This window comes from Notamacropus eugenii, chromosome 3 (genome assembly GCF_028372415.1).
Source record: "Notamacropus eugenii isolate mMacEug1 chromosome 3, mMacEug1.pri_v2, whole genome shotgun sequence".
NCBI classification, from domain to species: Eukaryota; Metazoa; Chordata; class Mammalia; order Diprotodontia; family Macropodidae; genus Notamacropus; species Notamacropus eugenii.
The window spans coordinates 206,006,165-206,021,460 of NC_092874.1; the positions used below are offsets into that span (position 1 = coordinate 206,006,165).

The following is a 15,296-nucleotide window of genomic DNA, read 5'->3' on the forward strand; positions in this document are numbered from 1 at the left end:
TTCTTTACAAATAATATTTCTTCTTTCAAATGCTATAAAAGCTAAGTTTTATAGTACTAAGTGTACTATAATCAACCCTACCCCTGAGAGTAGAATACTTGATTAGTCTTGTGGATTTTAATGTGCAATATGCCTCCATTTAGAAAAAAAAATGTAATGATGGAAAAACTGAGTGTGATCAAGGAGCATTAGAGGAGGTCAGATCTGCTTTCCTTCAGCTAAAAAATGTAACTCGATATTTTTTAGTAACAATCCAATTCCCTTAGAAGTCAAACTCATGGCTTGAAGGACCATTCTGCTCACTCCCTTCCTCCATAGATAGAATTTGGATTCAAAGTAGTATCTGATGTCTGAAAAAACAGCTAAGAACTTGAATATCTTCTGTCCCTCTCTCACAGTTTCTGGACTACCTGCCTTCAGTTCACCTCAGGTTTATCTTCTCTTTATTTTGCATTATTTCTTCCAAAAATAAATGTGCTTCTTAAATCCTCTGAACTTAAGGGAGAAGAGATGGCATTGTAGGGAGTATGATGGTGTAGTTGTTTGAAATTGACTTCCTGAGTAACGCCCTATATAAATGCACTTTACTTAAGCTATATGCAAATTGTGTGGACAGGATCAGCTTTGAATCCTAATTGAGTTTTTGCTTAAATCAGAGAAAGAACTTCAGCTACTTAGGGATCTATGCCAGGGCCATCTCTTCTTAGACTCTCCTTTAATTCCTTACATCTCTCCTCCCATAATGGTCACTCTCCTAACTCCTGTGTCAGCAAACTAATTTATAGAATGCTGTCACTACTAATAATAACAATGACGATAATAAAATATCAAATTGAAGGCTGTAGCGGAATACTTCAGATATTTACTGACATTCTGAAATCAGTGATGATGACATGTTCAAAGCAATTAACATCTTTGCAAGGCTAGCCTAAATGTATACTTTGGAATTATAAAATGAATAACAGAAACTTATATGACATTAATGAAACACAAAGCCTAAGACAGCTGTATAAAAGTAAACACTTCTTCACCTTAAAAAGGAGGAAGAAGATAGACATCCTGAAAGCATAATAATAAGTCATAAATCTACAGAAATCCTTCTGGAACAACCAGATATCACTTTACTCAGGAATAGTGAAGGCTGATAACCAACCAGTATATGCCTTTGGAGAGAGCAAATCCAGAATTGCTTATCAATGCAATAACTTACTTTAACCTCTGGATGAAGCCAGTGAAAAGGCTAAGGTCCAAAGATAGGGAAAGGAAGGGAAGGGAAAGGAAAAGAAAAGAAAAGAAGGGAGAGGAAGGGAATAAACATTTACATAGCACCTGAAATGTGCCAGCACTATGCTAGGCACCTTTATCTTATTTAATTTTATTTGAGATAGAATTAAATGACCTTCCATGGGTGACATCTGCACAAATTCAGTCAACTTCTATTTTGACAAAAAACCATTGAATGGGAAAAAGAAAGGTTAATGATGACAATCCAAGACCTTGTCATTGCCATCAGAAATTACCAAAAGGTTATCCTTAAACATGCTAAACCTAGTCATCTATGTAGATTATGCAAAGAAATGACAACACATCACTTTGGCAGCTATTAAATTCTGAACAAGACATGGTCTGGTAGCTTGAAATATACATCAGAACCTCTGTACCTTTTATGAGCTGATAGACAGCAAATCTCTATACTACAAATATAAACTTCAAAATATCCTGGACATCTCAACCAATAAAATCTGTTGGAACTCAAGCATTTTCAAAAACTCAACTGCTGCCCACAATTGCCTGGATATAACATTGATGTATAAAAACAAGAACAATGATTTTGGGTAAGTGTTGCCATATCAAATACTCATAATCTCCAACTAATGTAGAATGAAAAACTTTCAAAATCTAGAGAATCTGGCAAAGGGGACCAAAATCATATGGGAACAGAAGGAAGTATATTTTGTCCCGTTTGTGTCTACTACTGGAATTACACCAAGGATACTCTGAGCCAGCCTATAGAAGATGACCTTACAATGCAATAACTCTTCAAGTATGAAAACATTATTTTATTTACCTGTGTAATAATTCATGGAACATCAAAAGTAAAATAATAATAGAAACTAGCAACTTATTGTGTGACCATTTCTATAACACCTCCATTGAAAAAGGTAAGAATGAGACAATAATAAGTGACATTTATATGGTAGCTTTCAGACTTGAAAAGAATTTCCATATATTATCTCATTTGATTTTCACATCTACCCTATGATTTTGATAGGTAAGGAGACAGGTGTAGAGAGTTAAGTGACTTGCCCATGGTCACATGGCATCTGAGACAGAATTCTCTTAAATCCAGACAAGAAGTCTGATAGTTTTTCCTTTTGTTTTTTCATTGCATTTTGTTAAATTGACTTTAAGGAGTTATACTTTTGTTTGCTTATATGAGATGTGATTCTTCTATTAGATACTTTTATTGGGAACCCCGTAGCTATATAACAATATTTAGAGTCTACTTCTACTATCTTTGGACTCCCAAGGCTGAGCTCCACCTTTGGTCATCAGTCAAAGTAGAAAGCAGACTTTTCTGATTCCTTTGCATTAATTTGTGTAATCTGGTCAAACTATTTTTCTCAATGAAACAAAAGGAAATCTGAAAATGCTTCAGGGTCTTTAGCTACAATCACTTTTCCCTTGAAATGTTGTATCTCAGTTTACCAGAGTCACTTCCCATTCACACTTTTCTCTCTCTTTTCTTCCCCTATTTTCACAATTTTATCTAAATCCTCTACACTTCTCCACCCCTTTGCAGACTCACTTCTGAAGAAAAAAAAAACTTGAAGTTTCAGGAACAGGGCAAAGGAGAATGTGGGAAGGAGAAATGCTGATGTAAAATCAGTGCAAAAGACTATAGGGGACAGATCATTCTAGACTTCAACCATGAGGGAAGAAATTGTTTTTTATCCTGCCATAAAAATCCAGTTGTATCTCTACATGTTGTTGGTGGGCAGGGGTGGAATGTGGAGTGCACAAGTAAGTATATCTGCCATCTCAAACACTTTGACTTACTTTCCCATACTCTCTGAATTAACTCTGAAATCTTAGGAGATTGTTTCTTTTTTTTCTTTCACTGGAAAATCCAAAGCAACCTAACTCACGTGTCTGTCAAAGAGTAGTGAACCAACACATTCCTTCATGATCTGTTTACATTGTGTGTACCCTGAAGTTCTTTCTTCTAGCTATTGGTTTCTTATTTGATAATACACATCTAGTTAGCAGTCCCTCTGCCTGCCCTGCTCACCTTCTAGCCTGAAGAAGAGCATAGCTACTAAATCCATGGTCTGGTACTGGAATGTGGGGAATCTTTGTGATCAGCTTCCAGGGAACATTTCCCTGGGGCCAGTCCAAAGGATCAGGGAAACACTTCTTTCCCCTGGGATGCAGCTGGGACTTTACCTACCTCCACATTCCATTGTCCCATACTTTTCATCTGACAGTCAGCAGGGGAAATATTGAGCCATTGGTGCCATGGAAACTGAAAGATGATAAAATATATGTTGCTAGGTGACATCCTGGACAGAAAGGATATCATACTAGAGAGTTAGTAGCTGCACTTGGGAAACCATGGTGTTTCTCCCCACTTTGATGACACAAAACTTGAGAACTGAGTTGAGTATTGAACCTGAGTGCATCCTCCCCCAGGAATATGTGTTAGTGTTTCTAAATTTCCTGTGGAATTGAGAATGTTCCCCCAAAGCAAAGTAATAGACACTACTTTGTCAACCAACAGATATTTTAGGGCCTGAAATTTATAAAGTTGTGGATGCCTTGGAGTACACAAAGAGGTTGAAGAAGTGGTCCCTGCCTTCCAGGAGATTATAGCCTATATAGTCTATAAAGTTAATTCAAAAATTTTTTTTAAAAATAATTATGTTACAGATGAGTAGTTCTAATAGGAAATACCATAGAAGGAGAGATTTATTTGGGCTAGGGAAGTGAATTGCAGAACTTGGATTTAAACCATGCTCCCCTGATTATTTCAAATCTAACACTGTTTCCCTTTGCCACCCCAATACTCCATCGCTGTAGGAGGACATTTCATTTCATAGACCTATTGTTTGGTCACTTCCCCATCATCAGGGAATGCTCTCCATACATAGGGATACTCTTGAGAGCGAGCAATACAGAATACAAAGTCATTAGAACTACAGAAGGAGAATTGGCTCCAGTGAGATTTCTAATTATCACAGGTAGTGAAGCATTAACTGGGAGTCAGGAAGACCAAGATTCATATACTACTTGACACTTACTGGATATGTTAACTTCTCAAAGCTTCAGTTTCCTCATCTGACACAGGAAGGCAATTATATCACTACCTATCTCACTTGATTGTTGTTAGACTTAAATAAGTTAATACATGGAAGTGCTACTTATTACCATCCCCATCAGGGAGATTGTTGTTAAACCAAACTAGAAAGATTCAATTAAGTTGCCTAAGAATAGCCACACCTGATAAAGTCTATATAAAATAACCTTCCACTTGAACTTCATTTATTATTGAACCTTGTATTTCCATTAGACCTTTACATCTATCATGATTCTAATTATAAAATGACTAATTCCCTTGGCCCAACCATCGCATAATACAATTTGGGACCAATGGAAGGGAAGGTGCTTTGTAATTATTACTGAACCTATTTGACTCTATAATCCTCTTAGATCCAAAAGAAGTGACATGGGAACAGGACTGATAATTGAGTCAGAAGACATCCATTCTAGTCCTAGCTTCAGCATTTATTGGATATGTTGTGAGCAAGATGAGCCTCAATTTTCTTTTTGTAAAATAGTGATAAATGTTGGTCCCACTTCCCCCACAGGGCTGTTGTGAGGGTGAAATGAAACTATATTTGAGAAAATGTTTAAAAACTGTGACACACTATGCAAATGTAAGATATTCTTACTCTTGTGGGATAATAAAAATATAGTTGTAAGATGAGGATAATGACACACCCACTTTACAAATGGTTATGAGATTTAGAAATTGTGATTTTATTATCAGAGTCCCTTAAGTCTGACAAACTGCCCTCCTCTTAACAATCCATACATACACACCCACACATGTGTTATGCCTCTTTTATAGATGAGAAAATAGAGGCCCACAATAGTGAGTCATATGACAGCTAGGGCTGTATTCAAATCAGTGCTTTAACCAATGAGGCGTGCATGAACATATTTTCAGACGGTGAGCTTTGGTGGTGTCTTGATCTCAGTGTGTAAATATTCAATCAACGGAAGAAAGAAAGTCCAAAAAAGGACTGGTTTATACTGAGGGGCCACTCTCATCTGGCCGCAGTCAGCGGCCTCTTCACATCAGCTTTGATATTATACACAACTCTTCACTCCAGGGTAAACTGGGGAGGGAACAAAAAAGGGAGGGCATTGGTGCCGAGGGTAAGGCTATGGGAGGGAGGGAGAAAAGAAAAAGCAACCTTCCAAAGCAGGAGTATTGGAACAACGAGGCAGAGTTGAAGGTCTCTGCGGTGATTCCCATTCTGTCCTTTCACTTATTTAATATACAGCGGTAAACACTTAACAAGATGGATGAGTTCTGAATGTCAAGGCTAACTCTGAATGTGATAGAAGTCTGGTTTTCCTTTGGAGAGTGTTCTGAAAACTCTCCACTTGGAGCAAATGCCAACCAGATGAGAGCTGAAGGACTGCGTCATCTCTTCCATTACAGCCTTTCCTCTCCTCCTTCTGTGCTTCTCACCCTCCCCACTTAACTTCATTTTCTTCTCCCTTTTCCTTCTCTTGGGACATCCCCATAGCCTAATGCAGCCTTTGACATCTTCAGAAAGACTGTCTTTCCTGTGAATCAGGTGTTGTTTCTGCCTTTGCATTCACTATTTCCTTGTGCCACCACTCATGCTTGAAAATTTTAAATCGTCTTCTTGGAAGTAGCTCATTCGCATATTTAACCAATATTCCAGAAGACCATAATTAGCTAAGATATTCCACAAGAATAAGTTAGGCATTTCAGGAAGCTATACAAGCTCTTCGTGGACCCATGTCTGCTATAATATAATATACATTATATAACAAAAGAAATAATAAATAAAATAGATAATAAAACAAGATTTAGCATAGTGTAATGGAAGTCAAGACAACCAGGGTTCAAATACCAACTTCTAATCCATACTGGCTATGACTCTGGACAAGTTATTCAACTCTTTAGGACTATAAATTGCAGAAAATGTGCTAACCTACTTTAGGGGAGAGAGTTTCCTGGCCTGGGAAGTCCTATACCAGTGAAATCATAAGTCCATTCCACCAAAGCAGACAGTTGTCTATAATCATTCTTAATGGTTCTAGATTTGGAAACTCTATATCTTTCTCTTGGTTACTTATCCCATAATTTAATGTCCCTTTCTGTCAAGTTCATTAATTCTTAAATACATCTCCTCTGATATAATTGAATTTAATTCCCTTTAGTTTTGTCCCTTATGAAACTAGAAAAGGGAAGGCAGTGTGGTTTAATGAAATGAATGCTGGATTTGGAGTCAGATGATGGATTTGGAATCATGATTCTGCCACTTACTTTTGTGACCTTAGTCAAATTATTTAACCTTTCTGAGCCTCAGTTGTTTCAACTATAAAATGGGGTTAAGTGTCCTTTACTAGAGATATAGTATCAGGTGCAAAAGACCTTATAGGTTAGACCTCTCACTGGACTGGTAGGCAGCACAAGATTTATTATCTCCACTTAACTAACAGGTAAACAAAGTGAGACTTGGAGAGTTTAAGTGACTTTTTCAGAATCACACAGCTGCTAAGTGACTGAGCTAAGACTGGAACCCAGGAGTCCCAACTTCATTGTACTTTCCACTAAGCCCACCCCTCCATGACAAGAGATGAGGTACTCAGCACCGCCCTTGGCTTAGCTTCATGCAGACTTTCCACCTCCTCAGACTGGCTGTTCTCTTGTTCACATTCCCGAGTACTCATCATACTTTGACATTTTTCATTTATGCTCTGACTCTGCGCTCTTTAATTTTACCCCATTGTTTCCAATTACCTCACCGGCACAGGAATGGAGGTTTAGGGGCTGAAACAAATGGTTGTCTGGTTTCCCCATTGTTCTGGCAGTCCCATGATCCTCTGTGACCTTCATGTGTACAATAGGGACAGCTGATACTCAATTCCATGATGGGGGAGGGTGTTATCTACCCCTCACCTTGGAGATTATCTAAGGGGTGCTCTCTTATTGTTCACTAACCACCTGCCTCTGGTGGGGGGAAGAGGTTGAAATGAGAGGTGAAACTCTAATTAGTCCATTTTGTTATTTGTTCCTGTGAAAGGTTTGGGACTTATTTGATTGAGGTAAAGGTTGAAATGACAGGTGTCTCCATTAGCAAACTTTAGAGTACTGCCTGGATGGAAATTGCTATTATTGTTTCAAGCAGTAATATTTACTCCTTGTGTGATCCTATTCAGGTCATTTCACCTTTGTGAGCCTTAGTTTCCTTATCTATAAAATGAGATCAATAATATTTACATACCTTCCACATAAGATTGTCATGAAGAAACCACCTCAAAAAGTGTATGTTATGCAAATGCAAGCAGCTATAAGCAAAACACACACATGTTACATAAAAAATATATAAATAGATATACATACATATACGTATACATACATATACATGCTTATTCATGCGTGTCTATATGCACACACAGATACCTTAATTTGCCAGAGATAAATTAGAAGAAATTGTTCATATCATTTAAGAATTCTTTGCAAAACAAACAAACAAAATGTGGGGAGAGGGAGGTGAGAATTTATTGCACAATTCCTAAAGTAGTTAAAGCCTTCATTTCATAAAAAATCAGTTTACACAACTCCTTCAAGGACCTGATGATTGGAAAAAATGCTATACACTTGGACTTCTGGTTAAGATGGTGACACAAAAGAGCTCAGTTCCCTAGACAAACATCTCAGCAAATATTTAAAAGGAAATAATTTTAAACAATGATCAGTAAGGCTAAAGAGAAATACCAGTAATCTCTATTCAGTTTACAACTAGATAAGAGGACGGTCAGAAACCTCTAAGTTTTCTGAGGGGGACTCATTAATGTTCCTAGAAATTATTCTAATCTTTGGTAAATGGTACCCAAAGTCAGTGGGATCTCAGCTCTGATCTGTCAGAATAGTTGTGGGTGATGGAGCCAACCATTGGTCAGTTACTGCTAACAAAGATGGGGCCAGGTAGTGGATACAAATCTGCAGACTCTCCAAGAAGCCTGAAGTCTTCGTTGGAGCTATAGCAAGAGATACAGTTGGTATAGCATCCAGACAACCTGAATACTAGGGGACTCTTGAGATCAATAGCAAATACAGATATCTAGTTGGAATCTGTCAGGGGCACAAAAAAAGAAAAAGAAATTGAGGGGGGGTAAAGGACAGCACTCATCTTGGGCCATCAGGTGATGTAGACCAAAGGTGGGGGTTGTGGCAGAGTACAGGGCCTGGTCCCTGTCTTCAGAACTATAAAGGGGCAGCAGAATCCAAAGGAGACACAACCAAGCATGGCCTGCCCTCCCCTTCCAAGAGGGGAAGGTGCTGAGAGCAGAGTCTGGCTTAGACACAAAGTCCCAATCCAGGAACTAAGATTGGAGATATGGGCAAGCAGAAGAAAATTTTGAATAAAATGAAGAAATACTGTAAGTTAAGAGAAGTTCAAGAAGTAAGAAGAGAGTAAGGCCACAATAAATTCAAATAGAGCATTAAAAAAATCATTTGGGCAAAAGTACCCTACAATGGAAGATATGAATCAAGAGGCTTTTAAAAATGAAAATTTGAACTCTTCAGGGAAAGAATGAAAGGAGAAATAAATAGTTTAGAATTTAAGATAGAAAACCTTACCCAATTAATAGGCTTCTGAAAAATAAAAGAAACAGATTGAAGTCAATGGTTTAATATAACAAGAAGTAATAGAAGGAAATCCAAAGACTGGAAAATTAGAAGATTACATGATACTTATCTTGAAAAAAACTGACCTGGAAAGCCAGTCAAGATAATATAACTTGAAAATCATCAGACTCTTTGAAAATCATGACCAAAAACAAAAAACAAGCAAAAAAACCTGAAAACTATATTTCAGGAAATCATTTTAGATAAAAGCTATTCAGAACTGACAGAACCGGAAGGTAAAGTTAAAGCGGAAAAAACCCACGGATCACTTCTGGAAAGAAACTCTAAACTGAAAACATTCATGAATAGCATTAATCAATATCCACAGCTCCCAGGTCAAATTTAAAACAATATAAGCAGCCAGAAAGAAAGAGTTCAAGTGCTATGGAACCCAAGCTAGGATTATCTGAAGCTATTTTTCACTTACTAAAAAGAAGATGCAGTCTTGGAATAAAATATTCCAAAACTCAAAGAAAGAAAACTTGCAACAAAGAATGACATAGTGAAAAACCAGGTATAAATTCTACAGGAGGAAAATAAATGAACTTTTAATAAGATAAAAGACTTTCAAACGTTTCTGATGAAAAAACCAAAGCTCGATAGAATCTTTGAAACACAAGTTCAGGAAAGAAAAGCTTAGGAAAGCAAATGTATTCAAGGAATTGGGAGTTGCTAAATAATAGCTAAATACTTACATTTTAATAAGGGGAGAAGAAACAAAGGTCCCTTCATAATCCTGCTGCCTTCAAGGGTCACAGAGGGAATAAAAAAAGACAAAATGCAAGTTTTTGGTCTTTCCTGTTTTGTCAATTTTAAGATAGGAAAGTAAAAGGAAGGGTGAAAAGAATACACTAAGAAAGAATGAGGTGAAAGTGCTAGTTACTTACAATTTCCTATAATTGAGGGTGCACCAGAAGATTGTAGAGACCTGGAGGAACCTTGGAAGGAAGAGGTGGTTAAAGGAGGATTAAGCGCATGCATAAACAAAGAATTTGGTATAGAAATAAGCTTGTAATATTAATATCATTGCTGTTTAAATAGTTAACTGAAGAAAAAACTGCAAAAAATGTCCTTGATAAAAGGCTGATATTCAAGATGTGTAAGAAATTGGTGAAAATATATAAGAACAAGAGCTGTTCCTCAATAAATAAATGGTCAAAGGGCATCAACAAACAGTTTTCAAAATGATGCTGAATGAAATGAACTGACCCCAAAGAACAGTTTCAACTCTTCTTAGTTGTTAGAAAGGAGAGCCTATATTGGAGGTGGAGGAAGGGCACAGAATTGCTCCAGAGATTGAGCAGATAGTGATAGTAGTTCAGAAAAAAAAGAAAAGAGACAAAAGAGAATCAATGAAATATTTAAAAATCCAGAGAGGGATTTCAGAAAGGGACACGGACAAGTAGTAAATTGTTGATGAAACTGTGTTAAATTTAATATGTACTTTAAAAAAACAAGCTGTAAGTAAAAGAGCTTCACTATAACAATCTGCTGCTTCTGTTCATTGTATATAGTGGTATGTTTATATTGGTGTTTATTAAGTTAATGAAAAAGAAAATTAAGCAAAATAAAATGTGCACTTATATTAGTGAAATTGGAATCATAGGCTTCTGGGTGAGCTTTCATGACATATATACATATAAGGAGGCATGTATACCTTTCCTGTACTCCAGGAGTAGACCATTTAACAATTCATGTACTCAAGGGAGTCATAGGTATCTTTTAAGTAAAGAGAAACTATTTTATTTAGCTGTCTCAGATCTGGAGAAGGTAGACAGGAAATAACTATTTTACCAAATTTTATTAGTACTATTGACTATCAAGACTCAGCGGCATTGCAAAAAGAGTGCTTGACCTGGATTCAAGTCTACAGTCTAATATTTGTGTGACTTTGGACAAGTTATTTTGCTGGGATTTGCTTCCTCATAAAATGAGGAGAGGTCCCTTTCGGCTCTGAATCAATGGTCCTGTGTTGTAAAATTTAATATTCCATAAACTTAAAAGAGATTTTGACACTGAGCGCAATGGAATGGATTGTGATCCAAAAAAGTACTGGATCCAATCCCTGGCTCCAGGGCTGACTTGCTGTGTGACCTTGGGCAAGTCACTTTATCTCTGTGTGTCATTTTCTCCATATGCAAAATGAGGATAACATTACTCACCACCTACCTGCTTCACTGAGGTGTTGTGAGGTTGAGAATCACTCAGGATTTTATGGCAGAGATGAAAGCTGGTTGTTTGGAAAGTACCTACTCCCTTCCTATTTAAGGAGATATTTTAAAAATCTCTACTTTGGTCTGCTACCACATCGGGTATACAAACATTGTGTTAGGGGAATCTGCAGACTCAGGGATTAGCGCTATTTCCACTGTCCTTGTCCTAATATGCCAAATGAAGATAGAAACACATGATTGATTCAAAGAGACAGTGGATACAGATGGTCTCAATCAAAGAGAGGGGAAAGTGATAATCAGTCAAAAGCTGTCTCCTCAATTAGAACTCTAAACAGATGGATGAGACAGGTTAAGGATGGGGACTTCAGAATTTGCTTCATGGGTGATAATGATCTGACTGTCATCATAACAGACTGCAAGTGATAGAGAGATCCTCAAGTCCATTCTTTTCTAAGTAGAACTACATTTTATTCATCTGGAAAATGGGAAGATTAGCTTCTATAGTACTTGCCCACAGAATTGTGATGCTCAAATGCTCAAATGAAGTGTTTTGTAAAGTTTAAGGTATAAGTTGTATCCTTCTCCTCTTTCATTTCCTCCTTCTCTTCCCTCTTCTCCCTCTCCTCCTCTTTTTAATCCTCCTTTTCCTTCTCTTTTCACCTCTCCCTTTCCTTCCCCCTCTCTCTCCTCCTTTCCCTTTCTCCTTTTCCTCCTCCTTGTTCTTATTTACCAAGATTCTCCTGAAGTTCTTTTTTTCTAATCTTAGTAGAAATGAAGATTTGTCACCACTAGTTAAGAAAAATTCAGAGGAATGCAGGGATAAAAGAGTCAAAGATAGTGGAGCCCAAATTAATCTTAGAGTAGGGGGGAAGGGCAAGCACATTTGAAACACATTTATGCATGTTTGGCACAGCCTAGAAGATTATTAAAACAGCAAATTAATGCCTTACATTAAGACATTTGCGTAGTTAGTTAAAAGAAGAGTTAATATAAAAAGGCTTTTTGATCCCAATATATTTTGAAATCTGGGTTATTGGAGATAGGTGTCTAATCTCTAGAAAGCATGTTACCCTAGGAAATACTCAAGATTGAACTTCTGCTTAAGTCTGGGAAATAACCTGGGTTAGATTAAGGACTGAACAGGCAAGTTTACTTTTGGAAGAGCCTCATTTTACCTACATGTTTCTTTGATTTTAGACTTTGCTTTAAACTAAGGTAGAATCAGAAGCTGTGATTCCTGCTGGATAGAGAACTAGTCTTAAAGTTAGGAACACTTGGGTTTAAGACCTGCCCCAGACACATTCTGGCTATGTGACTCTGGGTCAGTTAAGTTAACCTTGTTTCTCAAACAATACTCTCAATATGACTACAATGCACTATTTGAATTGGTATAGAAGTTTCTTTCTTTTCCCCAAAATTTATTATTTTGTTGGTTTTCAGTTTTCAACAATCACTTCCATAAGTTCCAAATTTTCTCCCCTTCCCTCCACCTTTCCCCACATGATGGCATGCAATCTTATATATTCTCTACACATACATTCCTATTAAACACATTTTCATGTTAGCCATTTTGCATAAAAGAATTAAAAGGAAAGAGAGAAACCATGAGAAAAACAAAACATAACAAAAGAGAAAATAATCTGCTTCATTCTGTGATCTAACTCCATAGTTCTTTCTCTGGATGTGGATGGCATTTTGCATCATGGGTCCTTTAGAAATGTTTTAGGTCCGTACATTGCTGTGAAGGGCTAAGTATATAAAAAAGCAATCTTTGCACACAGTGGCTGTTACTGTGCATAAGGTTCTCCTGGTTTTGCTCACTTCACTCACCATCAGGCCATATAAGTCTTTCCAGGTTTTTCTGAAGTTCACCTGTTCATCATTTCTTATGGCACAATAGCATTCCATTACATTCATATATCACAATTTGTTCAACCATTCCCCAGTTGGTAGGCATCCCCTCAATTTCCAGTTCTTGGCCACCACAAAAAAAGCTGCTATAAATATTTCTGTACATGTGGGTCCTATTCCCATTTCTATGATCTCTTTGGGATACAGTGCTAGAAGCAATATTGCTGGGTCAAAGGGTATGCACGTTTTTATGTCCCTTTGTGTATAGTTCTAAATTGCTTTCCAGAATTGTTGAATCAGCTCACAGCTCCACCAACAATGAATTAATGTTCCAACTCTCCCACATCTTCTCCAGCATTTATCATTTTCCTGTATTGTCATGTTAGCCAATCTGATGGATATGATGTGGTACCTCAGAGTTGTTTTGATTTGCATCTCTCTAATCAATAGTGATTTAAAGTATTTTTTTCATAGGACAAGAGATAGCTTTAATTTATTCCTCTGAAAACTGCCTGTTTATGTCCTTTGACCATTTATGAATTGGGGAATGATTTGTATTCGTGTAAATTTGACTCAGTTCTCTAAATATTTGAGAAATGAGACCTTTATCACAGAGACTAGTTGTAAAAATTCTTTCCAAGTTTTCTGCTTCCCTCCTGATCTTGGTTACATTGGCTTTGTACAAAACCTTTTGAATTTAATGTAATCAAAATTATCCATTTTGCGTTTCATAATGTTCTCTATCTCTTATTTGACCAAAAATTTCTCCATTCTCCATAAATCTGACTAACTTGTTTATAGTATTAACCTTTATGCTTAGATCATGTACCCATTGGGACTTTATTCTGATATACAGTGTCAGGCAGCAGTCTATGCCCAGTTTCCACCACACTATTTTTCAGTTTTCTCAGCAATTTTTTTCAGTGAGCTCTTATCCCAGAAGCTGGGGTTCTTGGGTTTATCAAACAGTAGACTGCTGTAGCCATTGACTACTGTGTCTTGTGTACTTAACCTATTCCACTGATCCACCCCTCTATTTCTTAGCCAGTACCAAGTGGTTTTGATGATTGCTGCTTTATAATACAATTTAAGATCTATTATAGATAGGCCACCTTCCCTAGCATTTCTTTTCATTAATTCCCTTGATATTCTGGACCTTTTGTTCTTCCAGATGAACTTTGATATTATTTTTTCTAGCTCTATAAAATAATTTTTGGTAGTTTGGTATGGTACTGAATAAGTAGATTAATATAGGTAGAATTGTCATTTTTATTATATTAGCTCAGCTTACCCAGGAGCAACTGATGTTTTTCCAGTTATTTAGATCTGACTTTATTTGTGCAAAAAGTGTTTTGTAATTGTGTTCCTATAGTTCCTGGGTTTATTTTGGCAGGTAGACTCTCAAATGTTTTATAGTGTCTACAGTAACTTTAAATGGAATTTCTCTTTCTATCTCTTGCTGTTGGGCTTTGCTAGTAATACATAGAAATGCTGATGGTTTATGTGAGTTTATTTTGTATCCTGCAACTTTGCTAAAGTTACTACTTCAAGTAGTTTTTTATTTCATTATCTAGGATTCTCTAAGTATATCATCATATTGTCTACAAAGAGTGATAACTTAGCTTCTTCTTTGCCTATTTGAATTCCTTCTATTTCCTTTTCTTCTCTTATTGCTAAAAGTTAACATTTCAAGTACCATATTGAATAACGGTGGGGATAATGGACATCCTTGTTTCACCCTGATCTTATTGGAAATGCATTTAGCTTATCCCCATTACATATAATGCTTGCTGATGGTTTTAGGTATATACCACTTATTTTAAGGAAGGCTCCATTTATTCCTATGCTCTCCAATATTTTCAATAGGCACTGCATTTTGTCAAAAGCTTTTTCTGTACCTATTGAGATAATCATATGATTTCTGTTACTTTTGTTGCTGATATGATCAATTATGCTGATAGTTTTCCTAATACTGAGCCAGCTCTGCCTTCCTGGTATAAATCCCACCTGATTGAAGTGTATTATTCTCATGATAAGTTGCTGTAATCTTTTTGCTAATATCATTTAAAATATTTGTATCTATATTTATTATATGATTTTCTTTCTCTGTTTTGGCTCCTCTAAGTTTTAGGTATCAGTACCATATTTGTATCATAAAAAGAATTCAGTAGGACTCCTTCTTTGCCAATTTTCCCAAATAGTCCATATAGTATTATATAGACTGTTTTTAATTAATTGTTCTTTAAATTTTTGATAGAATTTGCTTGTAAATCCATCTGGCCCTGGAGATTAGGAGTTCATTGATGGCTTGT

The 15,296-nt window shown here is 36.6% G+C and overlaps 1 protein-coding gene and 1 long non-coding RNA gene across 6 annotated transcripts in view; one reads left to right on the forward strand and one right to left on the reverse strand.

Moving 5' to 3' along the window:
• Positions 1-15,296, forward strand: part of CACNA1C (calcium voltage-gated channel subunit alpha1 C) — a 1,037,023-nt gene that overhangs the window by 413,368 nt on the left and 608,359 nt on the right. The window lies entirely within an intron of this gene.
• Positions 1-15,296, reverse strand: part of LOC140530976 (uncharacterized) — a 32,309-nt gene that overhangs the window by 5,924 nt on the left and 11,089 nt on the right. The window lies entirely within an intron of this gene.